Source organism: Coccinella septempunctata, chromosome 2 (genome assembly GCF_907165205.1).
Source record: "Coccinella septempunctata chromosome 2, icCocSept1.1, whole genome shotgun sequence".
Classification (NCBI taxonomy): domain Eukaryota; kingdom Metazoa; phylum Arthropoda; class Insecta; order Coleoptera; family Coccinellidae; genus Coccinella; species Coccinella septempunctata.
The window spans coordinates 19,027,507-19,044,450 of record NC_058190.1 but is presented as its reverse complement, the minus strand read 5'-3'; the positions used below and the strand labels follow the sequence as shown (position 1 = coordinate 19,044,450).

At 35.9% G+C, this 16,944-nt stretch overlaps 1 protein-coding gene and 1 long non-coding RNA gene across 4 annotated transcripts in view; one reads left to right on the top strand and one right to left on the bottom strand.

Annotated features, from left to right (window-relative positions):
- Positions 1-16,944, bottom strand: part of LOC123307700 — a 322,483-nt gene that overhangs the window by 265,652 nt on the left and 39,887 nt on the right. The window lies entirely within an intron of this gene.
- On the top strand, positions 8,461-9,590 carry LOC123307706. The gene is made up of 2 exons (XR_006536996.1): positions 8,461-8,847; positions 8,904-9,590. It is a non-coding gene; the product is annotated as an uncharacterized LOC123307706 (long non-coding RNA).

The window sequence follows — 16,944 nt, the reverse complement described above, 5'->3', positions numbered from 1 at the left end:
AAGAAAAGAAAATCTATGCGGTAGTGAGATATCTACCGCTGGATGCAGATATCCCGACGATCCTTGACGACCTCAAGGATCAAGGGATCGTCGATGCTGAGGTCATAAGAATGACCTCAAATATAACTAAGAGGCCGATGCCCTTATTGCTGGTTAAAACCCAGAATAAGGGTATCTTCGAGGTGAGAAGGCTCTACAACATGAACTGTGTTGTTGAACCTAAGAGAAGGACGACCGGGCCTGGACAATGTTACCGCTGTCAGCGATATGGACATGCCCAAAGTAAGTGCACTTTTCCATGGAGGTGCGTGAAATGCTCCGGTAATCACGGCTCCAAGGAGTGTACGCTCACCAGGGAGAACGAGGAGCGAAATGCCTCTTGTGTTCTCTGTGGAGAGCAAGGACATCCAGCCAGCTACAAGGGATGTAGCGAATGGAAATTGGTCACTAAAAAGACCAAGAGATCGCCAAGATCGAACCAGACCAGCTCGAGGCCAACACAAAATACACCGAGGCCATCCCCAAACTCTTCGGAAGTGAAGAAACCCCAGGAAACTGCAACCGAAGCAGTCAAAGAGACGAAGAAACCAGAGAAAAAGACGGAAAAGGCAAAAACCGTCAAAAAAGCCGAAACCAGAAAAGGAATTTCTGGAATCACTGAGGAACTGGATAAGTTCACGAAAAACCTCCTCAGCACGATGATGCAGAATCTGGAGAAAGAGATTGAGAAGAAGATGCAGCAAATTATTAAGAATATTTAATGGCTGACACGACGATAAAGAACAATCTCATAATCGTCTCTTGGAACGTCGAAGGATTGAGAGCCCGCAGATCAGAATTCGAAGAACTGATTGAAGAGAAGAGACCGGATGTCATAGCTCTTCAAGAAACGAGACTTAACCCCAACGTTCGGATAGCATTTCCCAATTACGATATTTACAGAAATGATAGACCTAACAGCACAGGTGGCGTTGCTATACTGGCTAGAAGGAATATGGATCACCATTTCGACCAAATATTCAATGGACAAGAAGTAGAAGCAATATCGATTATTGTGAATACTAATCGAGGGCAAGTGAAGATTATTTCAACTTATAAATCACCGGATAAGGACATGCTGGAAGAGGATCTAAAAATGCTACTAGAAGGAAGACACCCGAAAATCATAATTGGTGATCTTAACTGCAAATCGCAGGAATGGAACAGTAGGGTGGAAAATACAAACGGGAGAAGACTGAAGATTTATGCTGAAAAACTTAATGCAGTTGTGATAGGACCTGATATACCGACCTACATACCAAGAGTAAATGGACTACCCGATGTACTGGACATTGTCGTAATGAAAGACATCACTGAAGAAATCAGCATTGATACAATAGAAGACGGAACTTCAGATCACAATCCCATAGAATTCATAGTGGGACATGGCCCAAGAAACGAAGAAGAGACACAAACCAAGGAACGCACAGACTGGGAGAAATATAAGAATTTACTTCAGGAGAAAATCAGGGAAATTCCCCAAATAAACACCCAGGATGAATTAGATGAAGCAGTTGAAAAATTGGAAAATCATATAAAAGAAGCCTATGAAGAAAGCACCAAGAGAATAAGGAAACCAATTCCGAAACATTCACATGGAGATACGCCAAGGGATATAAAGGAACTTATAAAAAAGAACAGAAGACTCAGGAAAATCTACAGAACAACAAAAAGAGAAGAAGACAAGAAGAAACTGAATAAGCATAGTCAGATATTGAAAAATGCTTTAACAGAACTGCGTAATAACAGATGGCACCAGAGATTAAGGGAACTGAATACAATAGATCACTCGGCTTGGAAAATGCAAAAACGCTTACGACGAGAACAGACAGTTATACCTCCACTGCATGGAGCAAACGGAATGGTATATACGAGACTTGAAAAAGCCGAAGCACTTGCCGACACAATTGAGAGAGAAGCCAGAATAAATTACAGAAATGATGATGACAATGAAGATCTAGAAGAAGAAGTGGAGGCAAACGAAGAACTGATGATGGAACCACCGGAAACCGAAATCATTCCAAAACCGGCTTCACCAACAGAAATCAAAGAGATCATAATGAAACTGAAAAACCGGAAAGCACCGGGAGAAGATAGGATAACGAATTATATGTTGAAGAAATTGCCTAGAAAAGGAATAGCAGCCTTGACGAATATAACAAACGGAGTGATGAGGACCGAATACTACCCAAAGAGATGGAAAACTGCAGAAATGATAGTTTTCAACAAGCCTGGAAAGGAACGGAAATTTCCTCAAAATTATAGACCAATCAGCCTACTATCAGCACTAGGAAAAGTCGTCGAGAGGGTTATCGCCAAAAGGCTGAATGAGGAAACAGAAATGTTGAAGATAATCCCACCCGAACAATTTGGATTTCGACGAGAACACTCGACTGAACTCCAATTACTACGGCTCATAGAATACGTCACCGAAGGAATGCAGACCAAACAGGCCACAGGATTAGTTCTGATGGATATCGAGAGAGCTTTTGATAGAGTATGGCACGAAGGCCTAATCTACAAGATGAAAAGAGCAGGATATTCGACCAAGCTATGCAAGATTATAAGGAATTATCTGAGGAATAGAAACTTTTATGTGAAGATAGATGGAGCAACCTCTCAAACCAGACAATTGGAAGCGGGAGTGCCTCAAGGATCGGTACTTGGACCTCTGCTTTACGTAATATACGTTTATGATATCCCGAAGAATGCTAGGAATATGCTCACCTTGTACGCAGATGACACAGGAATAGCGTTCAGACATCGACGCCCAGAGATCATACACCGGAGACTGCAGGAAGCCATAGATGAATTACTCAAATGGTGCATCAAATGGAAAATCCAAATCAATGGAAGAAAGACTCAAGCAATATTACTGCAAAAGAGAAGATTGAGGATGGAAGAAAACCTTGAAGTTGATGGACAAGAGGTTGAATGGAAAAATGAAGCAACATACCTAGGAGTGACGCTTGACAGAGGACTTACATGGAAAAACCACATCAAATGTGCTGTTGATAAAACAAAAGCCGCAATGAGTAAACTTTATCCACTCATAGGCAGAAGAAGTCATATGAATAAGAACATCAAGTTGACGATGATTAAAACTATTGCGCGACCACAACTCACATATGGATCGGCGGCATGGGGCTTCGCAGCCAAGACCCACATCAAGAGAATACAGGCCACTGAGAATAAACTCCTTAGAATGGCGATGGACGTACCCTGGTTTGTTAGGAACAAACAAATCTACAAGGACTTAGAATGGGAACCAGTTACAGAATTTATGAAGAGAAAGGCGGAAAGGATATTCGACAAAGCCAAACAACATCCAAATGAGGAACTACGAAGATTAGTCGACTACGATCCAACAGAAGAAGCTAGAAGGTCAAGAACCTACCACCGAAGACCGAGAGATCAGTTAAGGATTTAAATGTAACCAAAGAAGAGCTTAACCTATAAAAGCTATAGGCAGCATACAACTATCAACACGACTATGATCGTGTGAGAGTCCAGAAACCATAAGAGTCAACTCAGAGAGTGAGAATCCCCACACTGTTCCCCCTCAGCAGAGGGTGTGTTCGTCTGTTTGCAGATTTTCCCCCTGCTACACCAAAAAAAAAAAAAAAAAAAGGGAAAAGAGGAGAGTGGTTACAGAGACTGGTTAGCAGTTATCGACAACGGTCGAAACATTCTTGTAATTAGAACAGATCTCCCGATGAATAAACATATTCCTGCGTTTCCACAAGTGTTTTAATGTTTCCCGTAAACACATACACCTCAGAGGTACTCTACAGGGTCCAAAGTATGTCCTCTTATATTAATCTGACACGCTCGAGTAAATCCCGAATTTCCCTCTTCGGCTCCCCAACTACAATGTATCTTTAAAAGAGATGGCTGAGAAAGCCAATGAAATTATGCAGTACATCAAATGAGTAACAGATAGCGAAGGTAATAGATTGTTGCAGTGTTCAAGGAAAACAGGATTTTTGGGATTCATTGTTGATTCGATGAACATATCTGAATTATTCACCATATTGTCAACAAAAGGTTTGGAGTAACTACCGAGTTTCAAAATATCTCAAGATTCGTTGGAGACCTGGGGGTTTTAACAATAATTCTAATGCCAAGCAATTTTAATTTCAGAAGTTCTCCAGAATCAATTGGGGATATAATGGAACTTACCAATATCAATTTTGACCATTATTATATAAAAACTATGTGGGGTATTTCAGCTTTTGTTGATGATGTGGTGAAGTATATTGGTGGTTTTATAGTTGGGAAATTGATTAAAAAGAGGGTTGTTACATGTGATATCTGTATTCAACATTCTACAGTTAATAGTGCTACTTCAACTTTAATAAATTTGAAGAATAGAGGACCTTTGGTTCATCCATCTAAAGATGTGATTTACATATGTTAAGTGAGTGAAAACATGATAAGACGTTTCAAAGATACCTCATTCAATAATCCTCGAATAATCAATTCCCTAACTAATAAAATTATTTTTTTTTATTTGTTTATTTCTCAAACAGATTACAAAAATCTTTTTTACATGAGAAATACAACAATTCACTTAATCTATATCGAAGTTAAAGTATTGAAGACCTAACCTAACCTAACTAAATTAAATTACAAAAACTGGTAGATTACGAACAATCATCCTACTTGTGTCTGGAATATAAATACAAGCCGTCATAAAATACTCTAGGAGATTGGCCAAAGCTGACATACAGAGGACGTCGTTTGTTATTTTTAACATTTTTACAACTGGTGAATAGTAATTAAAAGCTACTGTCGGGGGTATATCGAAGAAAATATTCAGTCTAGTGGACCGGGGGGAGGTTAAACCATCAAATCATATTTGAATCCAACGAAATGGATTGCCACATAAAAAGCCAGGATATTTTGGTGAATCACAAGATTATTTTGACAAAGCTGATTATAAAAATCTATTTGAAAGTTCGAATGTATCATGAATGTAGGGCAGTTTCTGAAAAAGATAACTATATACGTCAAAAATATTCAAGGCTCATTTTATTCAGTGGCCAATAATCTCAGTTTCCTTGAACACTGTTGCACAATGAGGGAACACTCTATTTTAACATTTCCTTCATTATTATCTGATCACAAGCCCTGATCTAACCATTTTTATGAATCCTCTCATCATCATCAATTGGTAGATTAGTACATTGCCTACTTGTGCACATTGAAAATTGTCTACTGGTAATGGTAATATTGTCTATGATACCATTTCATTGCCACCACCATTAGCAGATAAGGTAGTGACTTTCCATGTGGAGACACCAATCTGAAATCTAATATATAAAATTCTCGTGTCATAGTTTTCGTTACCATACTCCTCCGAAACGGCTTGACCGATTTTGATGAAATTTTTTGTGCTTATCCGGTATCTATGAGAATCGGCCAACATCTATTTTTCATCCCCCTAAATGTTAGGGGTAGTCCACCCCTAAATTGGTTTTTGTATTTTTTAGACAAAATTTTTAATTTCTATTTTTTTATGATACAACATACAAAAATACATACAATCCTCAATTTTCACCCTTCTACGATCAACCCTTATTTTTGAATAGCCATTTTAGTAATTTAATCATTAGGAAATTATTTATATGGCAAAACAACGTTTGCCGGGTCAGCTATCTATGAGAATCGGCCAACATCTATTTTTCATCCCCCTAAATGTTAGGGGTAGTCCACCGCTAAATTTTTTTTTAATTTTTAGACAAAATTTTTAATTTCTATTTTTTTACTAGAATTACTAGGAAATTATTTATATGGCAAAACAACGTTTGCCGGGTCAGCTAGTTATGAAAATGTTAATATAAATAAAATTGTTAGGTCCTCCTTTAACCATGTCCATTGAAAAGAAACAAGTAAAAGTCATAACATATTTAATGAGGAATAAGAATGAATTAGATGAGAATTACTTTTTGTCAAAGCAGGATTTACTCTTAATTCAATCAATAAATACAAATGGAGCATTATATTATCGGTGGATGAAATAACGAAAGGCTACATGCCAGACTAAATGTCGAATGCTGAAATACCAAATAGATATAGTGAGCAGTGCAAACCAAATGTGCAGAGAACAGATTTGTACTTGTAGTTTATATTCACCGGGTATTCATCATCTTGTTTGTCACCTACTCTCTGATAAATATTTGAAAATTTAACACAAGATTATAAATCAGTGTTGACAACTCATGAATGAATAATAATTCTCAAAAATGCAACTCAAAATTTAATCAACTGAACTGAACTGCTTTTACCTGGTTCTCCTGATATATTTTTCACATGATCTCTTGTGTCCTTCATTCATACTTTTCGTAGCAGATCAGATTACGCATTCAAATGTTTCTTAGATGGACAATAAAGCATTAAACCCTACAAGATGTAATTTTATTGAATGAAAGAAAATTTTTTTTACTAAAATGTAAAATACAAAATTCTTACCTTTCTAATTTGTTGCCAAGTAAATCCGTAGATCCAAAATCACCTGAGTATAGATAGCGCATTCTATCATCAAAAAAACTGTTTGGTACTCTTCACTCTCTGGAGACCTAAATTTTGGTATCATACCACCCTTCAAAACTTCACCACCTCATGGGTACGATTTTGGTATACCACGATTTTTTCACTGAGCTAGCACGAGTTTTTCAATTCTAAATAATTTCTAAAAACATATAAACAAAGATTAGATCTACCATGCCAAACAAGTCCGGAATTTTCATCGCAACCTAACCTAACCTGTCAGAAAAATCGTCGCCCCTACTTTCCTTGACGTCCTACTCCAAGCCGCTTCCCTCCTATGGCTTCTACTGCACATGCGCATTAGTTCTCGCGGTAGTGTATAATATAACTTACTTGTTAGGTTAGTATATCTATGCGCGGGAGCCAGACGCAACCCATAGATTAACTTAAAATATAGATGGATCACTCTGACAAGTGGCGCCACCTATTGTTATGGTACACTAATCACAAAAAATTATTCTGAATTTGATCGTTAGGTGTCACTGCATTTTGAGCTTTCGATCGTTATCACTCGCGAATGACCGTGATCTCCGCCGAATATTCAAACGACTAATCAAGATATCTATCAACCGACAGACTTAAATGTATTTTTGATTATCTATCAATCTACGAATTGACATAATTTACTAATAAATTATTCAATAGGCGAAGCGAAATGTCTGCAAGAGTAAAGTCGTGCTGTGTTGTTGGGTGCAAAAATCGTGATGGAATAAGGTAATTATGAGATATTATATTGAATTCAAAAGACCTTAAAACCTTTATTAAACAAGTTCATAGGATGTTCGCTACTTCCCCAACATCGCCCTACAATACTCTCGAGGAGGCAGGGTTTTCTCACTGAGGTTTCTTCTCTGAGCTCTTGTATCATACGCCGCATTAAATGGTACCTCATTACATCAACCTCTACTGAAACTTTTCCATGTCATACATATGCTTTATTGTTTGATAATAATAATAATAAGCGAATTGCGAAGGAATTGTCGCTCCAATAGTGCGAGTTAGTCATGAACTACCGTAGAAGGTTCCAGAGAAGTCGAAACATTCAAGTGCAACTGTAGACCGGTTTGGGGATCATTTTCCCTCGTCAGTACAGGATAGCACTGAATCCTCCGAACGGAGGATGGTAGTCTTATGCGATCTTGGGACGTCGTTTTGAAATGTCTCATCACGATGCGCCACCTGTCACGCAAAGACTAAACCAAACCTCACTTTCTCTGTAGACTTTTTACGTGACAGGTGGCGCATCGTGATGAGACATCTCAAAACCTATATCCTACGTTTCCCGTTTTTGGGTACACATTTTTAGTACGGCGATCGTTCTCCGTCTCTCTACTCTCCATAGGATCAAGGATCAAATTATAGGCATAGAATTATGTGGATGGATCTTCGTCGCACTCGTTGTGTGGAACGTCAGTGTTGGAATCATAAGGTGTGTTTTCTGTGGTTGGAATGGAATCAAAACAAACCCAATATTTGCATTGGCGAATCCAAAAATCTAGACGCCCTCAGCCGACTGAATTACGAAACTACGTTGTCAGTACTGCAAAGTCAAAACAAGTTTTGTTTCTTATGTTTTCTCTTATCTCACGTTGTCCAACAAAGTATAATAATTATTATTTGGAGAAGTTATAATGGGATCATTCTCTGGGTTGTTGAATAGAAATATTGAATCCGAAAAAAATATTAGAAAAGGTATTTACACCAAGGCTTTCAACTGGCAGGAGATAGGTTAAACGATTTTTCTTTGCGAGTTTTCTGATAAATCCAATTGACGATTTAGAAATACAATTTCATAATTCTCATACTTCCAAATGAAAGCTTTTTCTCATCTGTAGAACTTGTTCCATGACCTGGATCATCTAGTCAAAGATTATAGAGTTAGGAAGATAGGAAACCAAGCGTATACACTTGCTGTAGCGCCACCTGGTGGTTCAATTGTTGTACTAAGATGCCAAGAATGGTTAAAATATTTATTCGACGGCCATTTGGAGAAACATAATTTGACTTTTGTAAGATTTGAAGAAACATGGCCGTTTTGTTTTGGTTCTCTTTCCGCTCGTCGTTTATTTAGTTCATTTAAGTCGTTTATTATTAGAGTTTTTTGTGTATTTACTTAGTGAAAACTTCAAAATCAAAGAAAAATATCTTTGCTCAAAATGTCTTATGGAAACTATTGTATGGTGAGGAACTGTGGAAACTGTAGTACGAAAGATTCTCCGAATATAAGTTTTTTGAATTTACCATAAATATCTGAACGTAAGTATTGAAACTCGTACAATGTGACTCTGATATTGATTGATTTTTATTTTCAGTACTCTGAAGTGAATAGGATTTTCAGTATGTCCATACATTAACTTGGTGAACTGCAGTAAAAAAGTTTCTCCTGGAATACGTAGAGTCATTATAAATTCTTTGAGGTTGCATCTCCTAAATACTGAGCAGAAAAAAGAAATTTGTTCTCTGATGTACGATGAAATTAGTCTATGTGAAGAGTTGCACTTTGGCGATCACCACGTTGTCTATGAGTAAGTGGTGAGACAAGCTGAGGATGGTATAAAAGAGTAAGTCCAAAACTTCAAGTGAAAAAAACAGAGCAATACAAAGTACTAGAGAAACCAACAGGTCGAATTTGGGAATCATTTTTAAGTTTAAATCTGATTTTCTCAAAACCAAATAAAATGCACTTGTACTCCTAGGCTCTTACACTACAATTTTATACATTAGAATAGATACAGGTATTTCAATTTATCACTGAATTTTATCATTTATAGCTGGATATATGTATTATTAGGTTGATATGCAATTCATGTTATTAGTGAAGTTATTTGCATTTTGGAGTTGACTTGTTATTCTTACATATCTTTACCGATATACAGGTTACACCTATGTAAATTTGTTTTTAATTGTGGTTCTGAAAATTCTGTAACTAATATGTAAAAGAATTCTTGAGATATGTTGTATCGAATATTTGTTCATATTAATTTCTGATAAAAATTTTACAAATTCAACTGATTCTATTAATTGGAAAAAAAATGTATTGTGTAGAAATTACACCTTTGATATATAACATTTCACCATGTTCTGTTGTGTCCTATATTCAGAGCTCAATTATTTGTGTAAAAGATGTTTTCAAAGGTGAATGATTTTCACCAATTGTACCTTCCGTTAAAAAAAAGCCTGACCTTTGAATACACCATGTACAATCTTCAATTTTGTCAAATTTTTCTATATATTTCAAATAAAAAGTATAGCAAATCTAACACAGTATTTCATTAATATTAATTGATTCACAACAATGTTTAGATGCAAAAAACATCTTGATCACAAAACAAAGGCCTATTTTTGTTTTGTCGCTCAGGATGTTTTTTCTGGTTTCGACCAAGTCTACTCGAATTCAATAAAAGGAATAGAATTCGAATTTCGCGCCCTTTTATCGAGGAACAGAATTCGAATTTCGCGCCCTTCAATTATGAAATAGAAAACTGTCATTCAACAGTTTGAGAGCACGATTCCAGCGCCACCTGATTGTCAATTGTGTGCAACACAGGCCAAAACGTATACGCTTTTTAGTACTAGCGATATGAGGCGGTTTCCTATCTTCCTAGCTCTATAATCTTTGCATCTAGTATTTATGTCTCTTTTGAGATTTCAGTATGAGGAATACCTATATCATAACATAGAATTAAAATATTTTAAATAGAATCTTTAAAACTTCCACATATACGCTCTACTTATCAAGATGTTTAGTTTCTACCTCCTTCACAAACTCAGTATTTGCTACCTCAACATTATTACCTAGGTTCACTTCAAGAAAGAATCTGTGAAATAATAGGAATTTGTGTCTAGGTACAGGTTAGTCTTGAGAAATCACCTTGTAATCGAGATGAAGACGATACAGTCATAGAAATCATATTATATATTATTACTCTAGAATGCTAATCCAGTAGTAAGAAATGCGGCGAAAAATTGACAGTGGTCGTTAATACGAATGCGCATCATTAGTTTATTTTCTAGTAGAACGTTGCCGAGTTTCTGAATATTCTGTCGATCGAATCTTATGAAGAGGAGACAATTCATGTAACGAAAGTATGTCGGACAACAATGCGTTTTCTTTCAGTCATTTGATTTTTCACTGTTGCACGATCTGCTCGGAGGTAAGGAGTTTTAAGTCACATTTTCTGAAATGTACTTGTGTACTTGTCTATCATATTAAAAATAAAAAATGCAAACAAAATATTCAAAACTTGAATGAATTAACGAGTTCCACTGAAAGCGAATTCCATTGATGGTATATAGTGGTATTGCACTAGATCAGGATATTTCAAAATTGTTCCACGGAGTTTATAATATGCACTCAATGCATAGGTACCTGTTCATCTAATGGAATCTGCGACAATATCGAATTGCATTGGTGATATTTAGTTTAGATCTTCTGGAATTTTTGTTGTAAGTTCCAAATATTTAGTAAGCACCAGTTGTTACCATGGAATTCGCTATAAAACTCCAATCTTCAGCCAATTCACGGTTTGGTCAAAGATCAATGAATACTCAATAATACCTCTATCGACAAATTTAGATTTGGACTTATAACACGTTACCTCCAAGTTCCCGATATACAGGGTCTTTCACGAGGAACCTCACCCATATTTATACGGGAAACTACTGAATTGATATGCCTTAGTAAATGTTGAATCTAAAAAAAAGATAAGAAAAAAAGGAATACAAAAGAGTGAGTTTCTATATCTACTAACTACGCCGGCGCCGGTATCATACAGTACAATATATAAAGTGAAACGTTTGAAAAATACTGATACATAAAGGGTATGATGTATAAAGGGTCTTTCACGAGGAACCTCACCCATATTTATACGGGAAACTACTGAACGTATTTTCATGAAATTCAGCACTTATAAGTATTTCACGATGCTGATGAAATCTAAAATATTTTCAAGGCATGCGCACCTCCGGTTTTTCCGGAAATGACGTCAACTTCCGTTTTTCAAATTAGAACACCATTTTTTTATTGCAGAAATAGATTCCTTAGAAAATTTCAAGTTATTTTGATGTAACATTTTTCAGTTTTGGTTGGAAAATTCTCTGAGCGGGAAAATTCGAAAAAAAAATCGAAAATAGAGCTCCGCTGAAACAAGAATAACTTCGAGGTTTTTGGATGAAAAATTTTCATTTTTGAGATTTTTCAAGATGTAAGATTGATGTATCCACTTTAAAAATCGAAATCGCGATTCATGATACAGGGGGTGAAAAAATCGCTTTCAAAGTTAGGGATGACAAAATCGTGAAAAATCAATTTTTTCGAATTAGAACCCCATTTTTTTATGGCAGATATTGAATCTACGTTAAAAAATAATGTGAGTGTATGCATCACACCCTTGCCCTAAAGTGGATATTTTCTGAGTTATTCACAAAAAACTGTTTTTCGTCTTGAATTTTCAGCTATTTCTTTTCCCTTCACCCCAAAAAGATGAAATTTTCAGGAACTGTTACTTAAACCATGTTTCAGATTTTACTACCCTAATATGCAAGAGAAAAAAGTTACAGGTTGTTTCTAAATAGATGACGAATTTTGATTCGAATTTGTATCGGAAACCTCTTTATTTCAACTAATCGGCCATCGGTTTTCTCTCCAGTGATAAATAAATAATTCCTTATGAACCATATGCAAAAACTTACCATGTTTTACATTCTTTTTTTTTAATGATAGATATCATTAATTACATCTGCCAAATTCCTCTTTATTCAGTAGCATTTTGTGTTTACTATTAATTTGGTGATAATTCGTAGTAAGTTATAAAATCGATCACTATGCCTAATTTTACCAATGAAGATTATTTAAATCTCATTCTACTTCATGGAGAATGTAATAAAGTTGTAGATAGAACGATTCGACTGTTCATTGAGAGGTTTCCTGACCGACCCAGACCAACGAGAGATACCATTAACAGAACCATGACAAACTTGAGAAATGTCGGGTCTTTCGTTAAGAAAACTATACACAGAGAAAAAAGTGTAGTAGAACATGAGAACAACGAAATTACAGTTCTTACATATTTTCGTGTGAATCCTCAAAATTCTCTCAAAGATGCCGAGATTATCTCAATCGAGTGTTTGGAGAATATTAAAAAAACATAAAATGCACCCATATAAATTCAATAGGGTACAGCATTTGAAGGAAACTGATTTCGTCAGGAGAACAGAGTTTTGCGAAGCTATGATGATTCGATTTCAAGAGAATGAAAACTTTTTGGACTGTATAATTTGGACAGATGAATCTAAATTCACAAAGAATGGTTCTTTCAATAGGCATAACAGTCATTATTGGGATGAAGAGAACAACCACCACTTCAGACAATGGAACTTTCAAGAGACCTGGAGTTTCGATGTTTTTTGCGCCATCAAAAATAAGGCAATTCTCGATGTTCACATTTATGATGGGACTTCAACTGGTAAGATAGAACACTACACATGTTTGCATTATTTAAAGAATGTTCTCCCTTATGTGTCATGTCAAATATCCTCTACAGGCTATTTGAAGATCGATGGTTGGCGAACAATTGTCCACATCTTTGGCCACCACGTTCTCCCGATTTAACTCCTTTAGACTATTATGTTTGGGGTAGGATAAAAAATATTGTCTACTCAACTCCCCTGACTGATAAAGAGGACTGCATAGAACGAGTCAGAAATGCGTTCAGGTTTGTTTAGATATTTAGATTCATAGTTTTGAAACTCAATTTGGTTTTTAAACACTTTTGCAGATCTCTTCCTCCCGATGAAATAAGAAGAGCAACGCACGAAGCATTCCTGAGACGTATAAATAAATGTCTAGAAATTAACGGTCAAAACTTTGAGCATCTTCTCTAGTTATAACTGCGAGAGTTTGCCATGGTTCTCCTAATAGTAACTTGAAGTCGGTTTCAAGAAGGGGTGAAAAATCTACAGCATGGTTCAAATAACAGTTCCTGAAAATTTCATCTTTTTGGCGTGAAGGGAAAAGAAATAGCTGAAAATTCAAGACGAAAAACAGTTTTTTGTGAATAACTCAGAAAATATCCATTTTAGGGCAAGGGTGTGATGCATACACTCACATTATTTTTTAACGTAGATTCAATATCTGCCATAAAAAATGAGGTTCTAATTTGAAAAAATTGATTTTTCACGATTTTGTCATTCTAACTTTGAAAGCGATCACTTCACCCCCTGTATCATGAATCGCGATTTCGATTTTTAAAGTGGATACATCAATCTTACATCTTGAAAAATCCCAAAAATTAAAATTTTCCATCCAAAAACCTCGAAGTTATTCTTGTTTCAGCGGAGCTCTATTTTCGATTTTTTTTCGAATTTTCCCGCTCAGAGAGAATTTTCCAACCAAAACTGAAAAATGTTACATCAAAATAACTTGAAATTTTCTAAGGAATCTATTTCTGCAATAAAAAAATGGTGTTCTAATTTGAAAAACGGAAGTTGACGTCATTTCCGGAAAAACCGGAGGTGCTCATGCCTTGAAAATATTTTAGATTTCATCAGCATCGTGAAATACTTATAAGTGCTGAATTTCATGAAAATACGTTCAGTAGGTTCCCGTATAAATATGGGTGAGGTTCCTCGTGAAAGACCCTGTATTTTCATTGAAATCTGCAACATCATTGTACTGATTTTCTAACAAAGCATATATAAACACAATTAGTCATCCATGCATGTGTTCAATACCGACAAGTAGTAATGTATGAATCGAAAAATAAGTTCTTTTACCGAATGAAATATGTTTATTTCTCATTTATACCAAATAAACAATTCGACTGACATAAGGTAGGAAAGTCTAGCTAGGCAACGTTCGAGTAGAAATAAACTAATGTCGCGCATTCGCTTTAACGACAACTGTCAATTTTTCGCCGCATTTCTTACTACTGGATTAGCATTCTAGAGATTCCTTAAGTGAGTTTAAGAAAAAAAGTCCCATAAACATGGGGTCGAAAACGTTTCGTTTTCGAGATACAGAGTGTTGAAGTTTGAATTTTTTTCAAGTTTTTTTCTCATAGTATCTACACTTCAAAAGATATTCAACTGAAATTTGGCATAGATATTACATTTTAGAGTTCTCACCACGTAACATGGCAATTTCGATAGAAGATGTACAGGGTGATATTTTTTCTGGAACACTGCCACCTGTTCTTCTGCAGAACTTTTTTTTGGTGAGCAACTGTTAATTTGAAAAAATGTAAAAAGAAGCTTTGTTCTTATACTAAACTTTTCGGTCTCTTGTAGTTTTGTCGTATCTACCAACGATTTCGAGAAAAAAACTTAAAAAAAATTCAAACTTCAACACTCTGTATCTCGAAAACGAAACGTTTGCGACCCCATGTTAAGGCGGTGAACACATATGAGCGGCCGCGGCCACGATCACGATCGAGAAGCGTCCCATGCAAATGTCATATTCCGCACATAATATCACGCTCTGTTCAGCGATATAGCGGCGTTCAGTCGCGATGTCTCACGATCGTGATCGTGATCGCGGCCGCGGCCGCTCATATGTGTTCACCGCTTTATGGGACTTCTTTTCTTAAACTCACTTAAGGAATCTCCCCTTTTCGTTTGTACGTTCAATTTAGGAACACCCTGTATATATTATGATTTCTATGGATACAGTAGAACCTTGTTCCCTTTCAAAAAAATTTCAGATAACCCCATATCATCATCAATAAAAACTTGTTGCAAGAACAATGCTGATTGTGTAGATGTGACAGATAAGTATTTATTTGTCACGGAAAATAAAACAGGAATTTTGACAAATGTCGGGCTCAAAAAATTAGATCTTACTCCTCCAGAAAACACCATGTATCAAGTTATCAAGTACATCGTAATGTACAATCTAAATTTTGTAAATTGAGAACATTATTTGATAAAGAACACACTGCATTAACAGAACTGAAAACTTTGTATACGGATAGTAAATTTCAATTAATTGAAGAAAATTTAAATCAAGTCACGAAAAATTTCATCAATAGTCAGTTGATAAATTTCAATAAGCCAAGTACAGGTCGAAGATGGTCTGTAAATGACAAAACTTTTGCCCTTTCCATTTTTAAAAGGAGTCCTAGGCTTTATTAATACCTGAGAGCTTTTCTCCAATTACCATCTCCTAGGACTTTCCAGACACTTCTCTCAAATATCTCTTTTGAATGTGGTATTTTAAGGCCAGTCATGGAACATTTGAAAGCTCAAACTGAAAAAATGCATGCGCTGGAGCGATGTTGAGTCCAAATTTTCGACGAGATATCTTTGTGCAGTGGCTTTTCATATGAAAGACACAAGCAGAGAATCTCGGGCTTTGAAGATTTGGGTTCACTAGCGCTGGTTTTTATGATTCGGGGTATTAAGGTAAATTTTAAAGTACCAGTAGGTTATTTTTTCACCAAGGATGCTGTTAAATCCTCAGATTTGAGAAAACTCATTGTGATGGTAATTGGGGCCTTACAGGTAGTGGGAATAGAAATTTGTGCTACAGTCTGTGATCAGGGTAGTACAAACAGAAGTGCACTCAACTCACTGGTTCAGAACTGCACTGATGATAAGCCATCTTCTCATCATTTTATAGTTAATGAGAAACCAATTTCCACAATTCATGACGTTCGCCATCTTTTAAAAAACACCAGAAATGCTATAATTAAGAGCAAATCAGAATTTGAAAAAGGAAAGTTTGCGAGTATGGAACATATAAACAAGCTTTCCTTACAGAGAGATGAGCGGACTTATAGTTTTATTCATAGATTGAATGAAAACCATTTCAATTTCAACGAAACTTATATGAAAATGAAACTAAATGTGGCAGCCCGACAACTTAGACTTGTTTAATTCGTGATTAAAGTTACTCCTGGATTAATTTTGACATTTCCGTTCAAATCTGTCACGTTAATCCATGATCAACTTAAATCTCGGCTTAAACCTGAATTGAACAACCGAGACTTAGTGCCACGATGCCGATGGCAGGAATGATAGAATTGCTTCATGTATGTGGAGAATTGAGTGTTGATGCATTAGGGACTGTAGAATTTGGCCATCTGATGGATGATGAATAGTTCATAGTTTTATAATATTCAAGGAAAAAAATTTCGATGTGCAGTATGTGCACTGTCTGAAAACTCACCTCGCTTAGAATTTTGGTCCAACCTATTGCCTAAATTAATTAATTGGAAAATTTTCGAAAATGGGAAACTTAAAAATAATTTCAAATTTGTTGAAGGTTGGAAAATTAGTATAAAATCAGCAATGGCACTTCGGAAAAAATTGAAATCAAGAGGGCCGATTTTTCTAAATTTAGGGAGTTTAAATCAA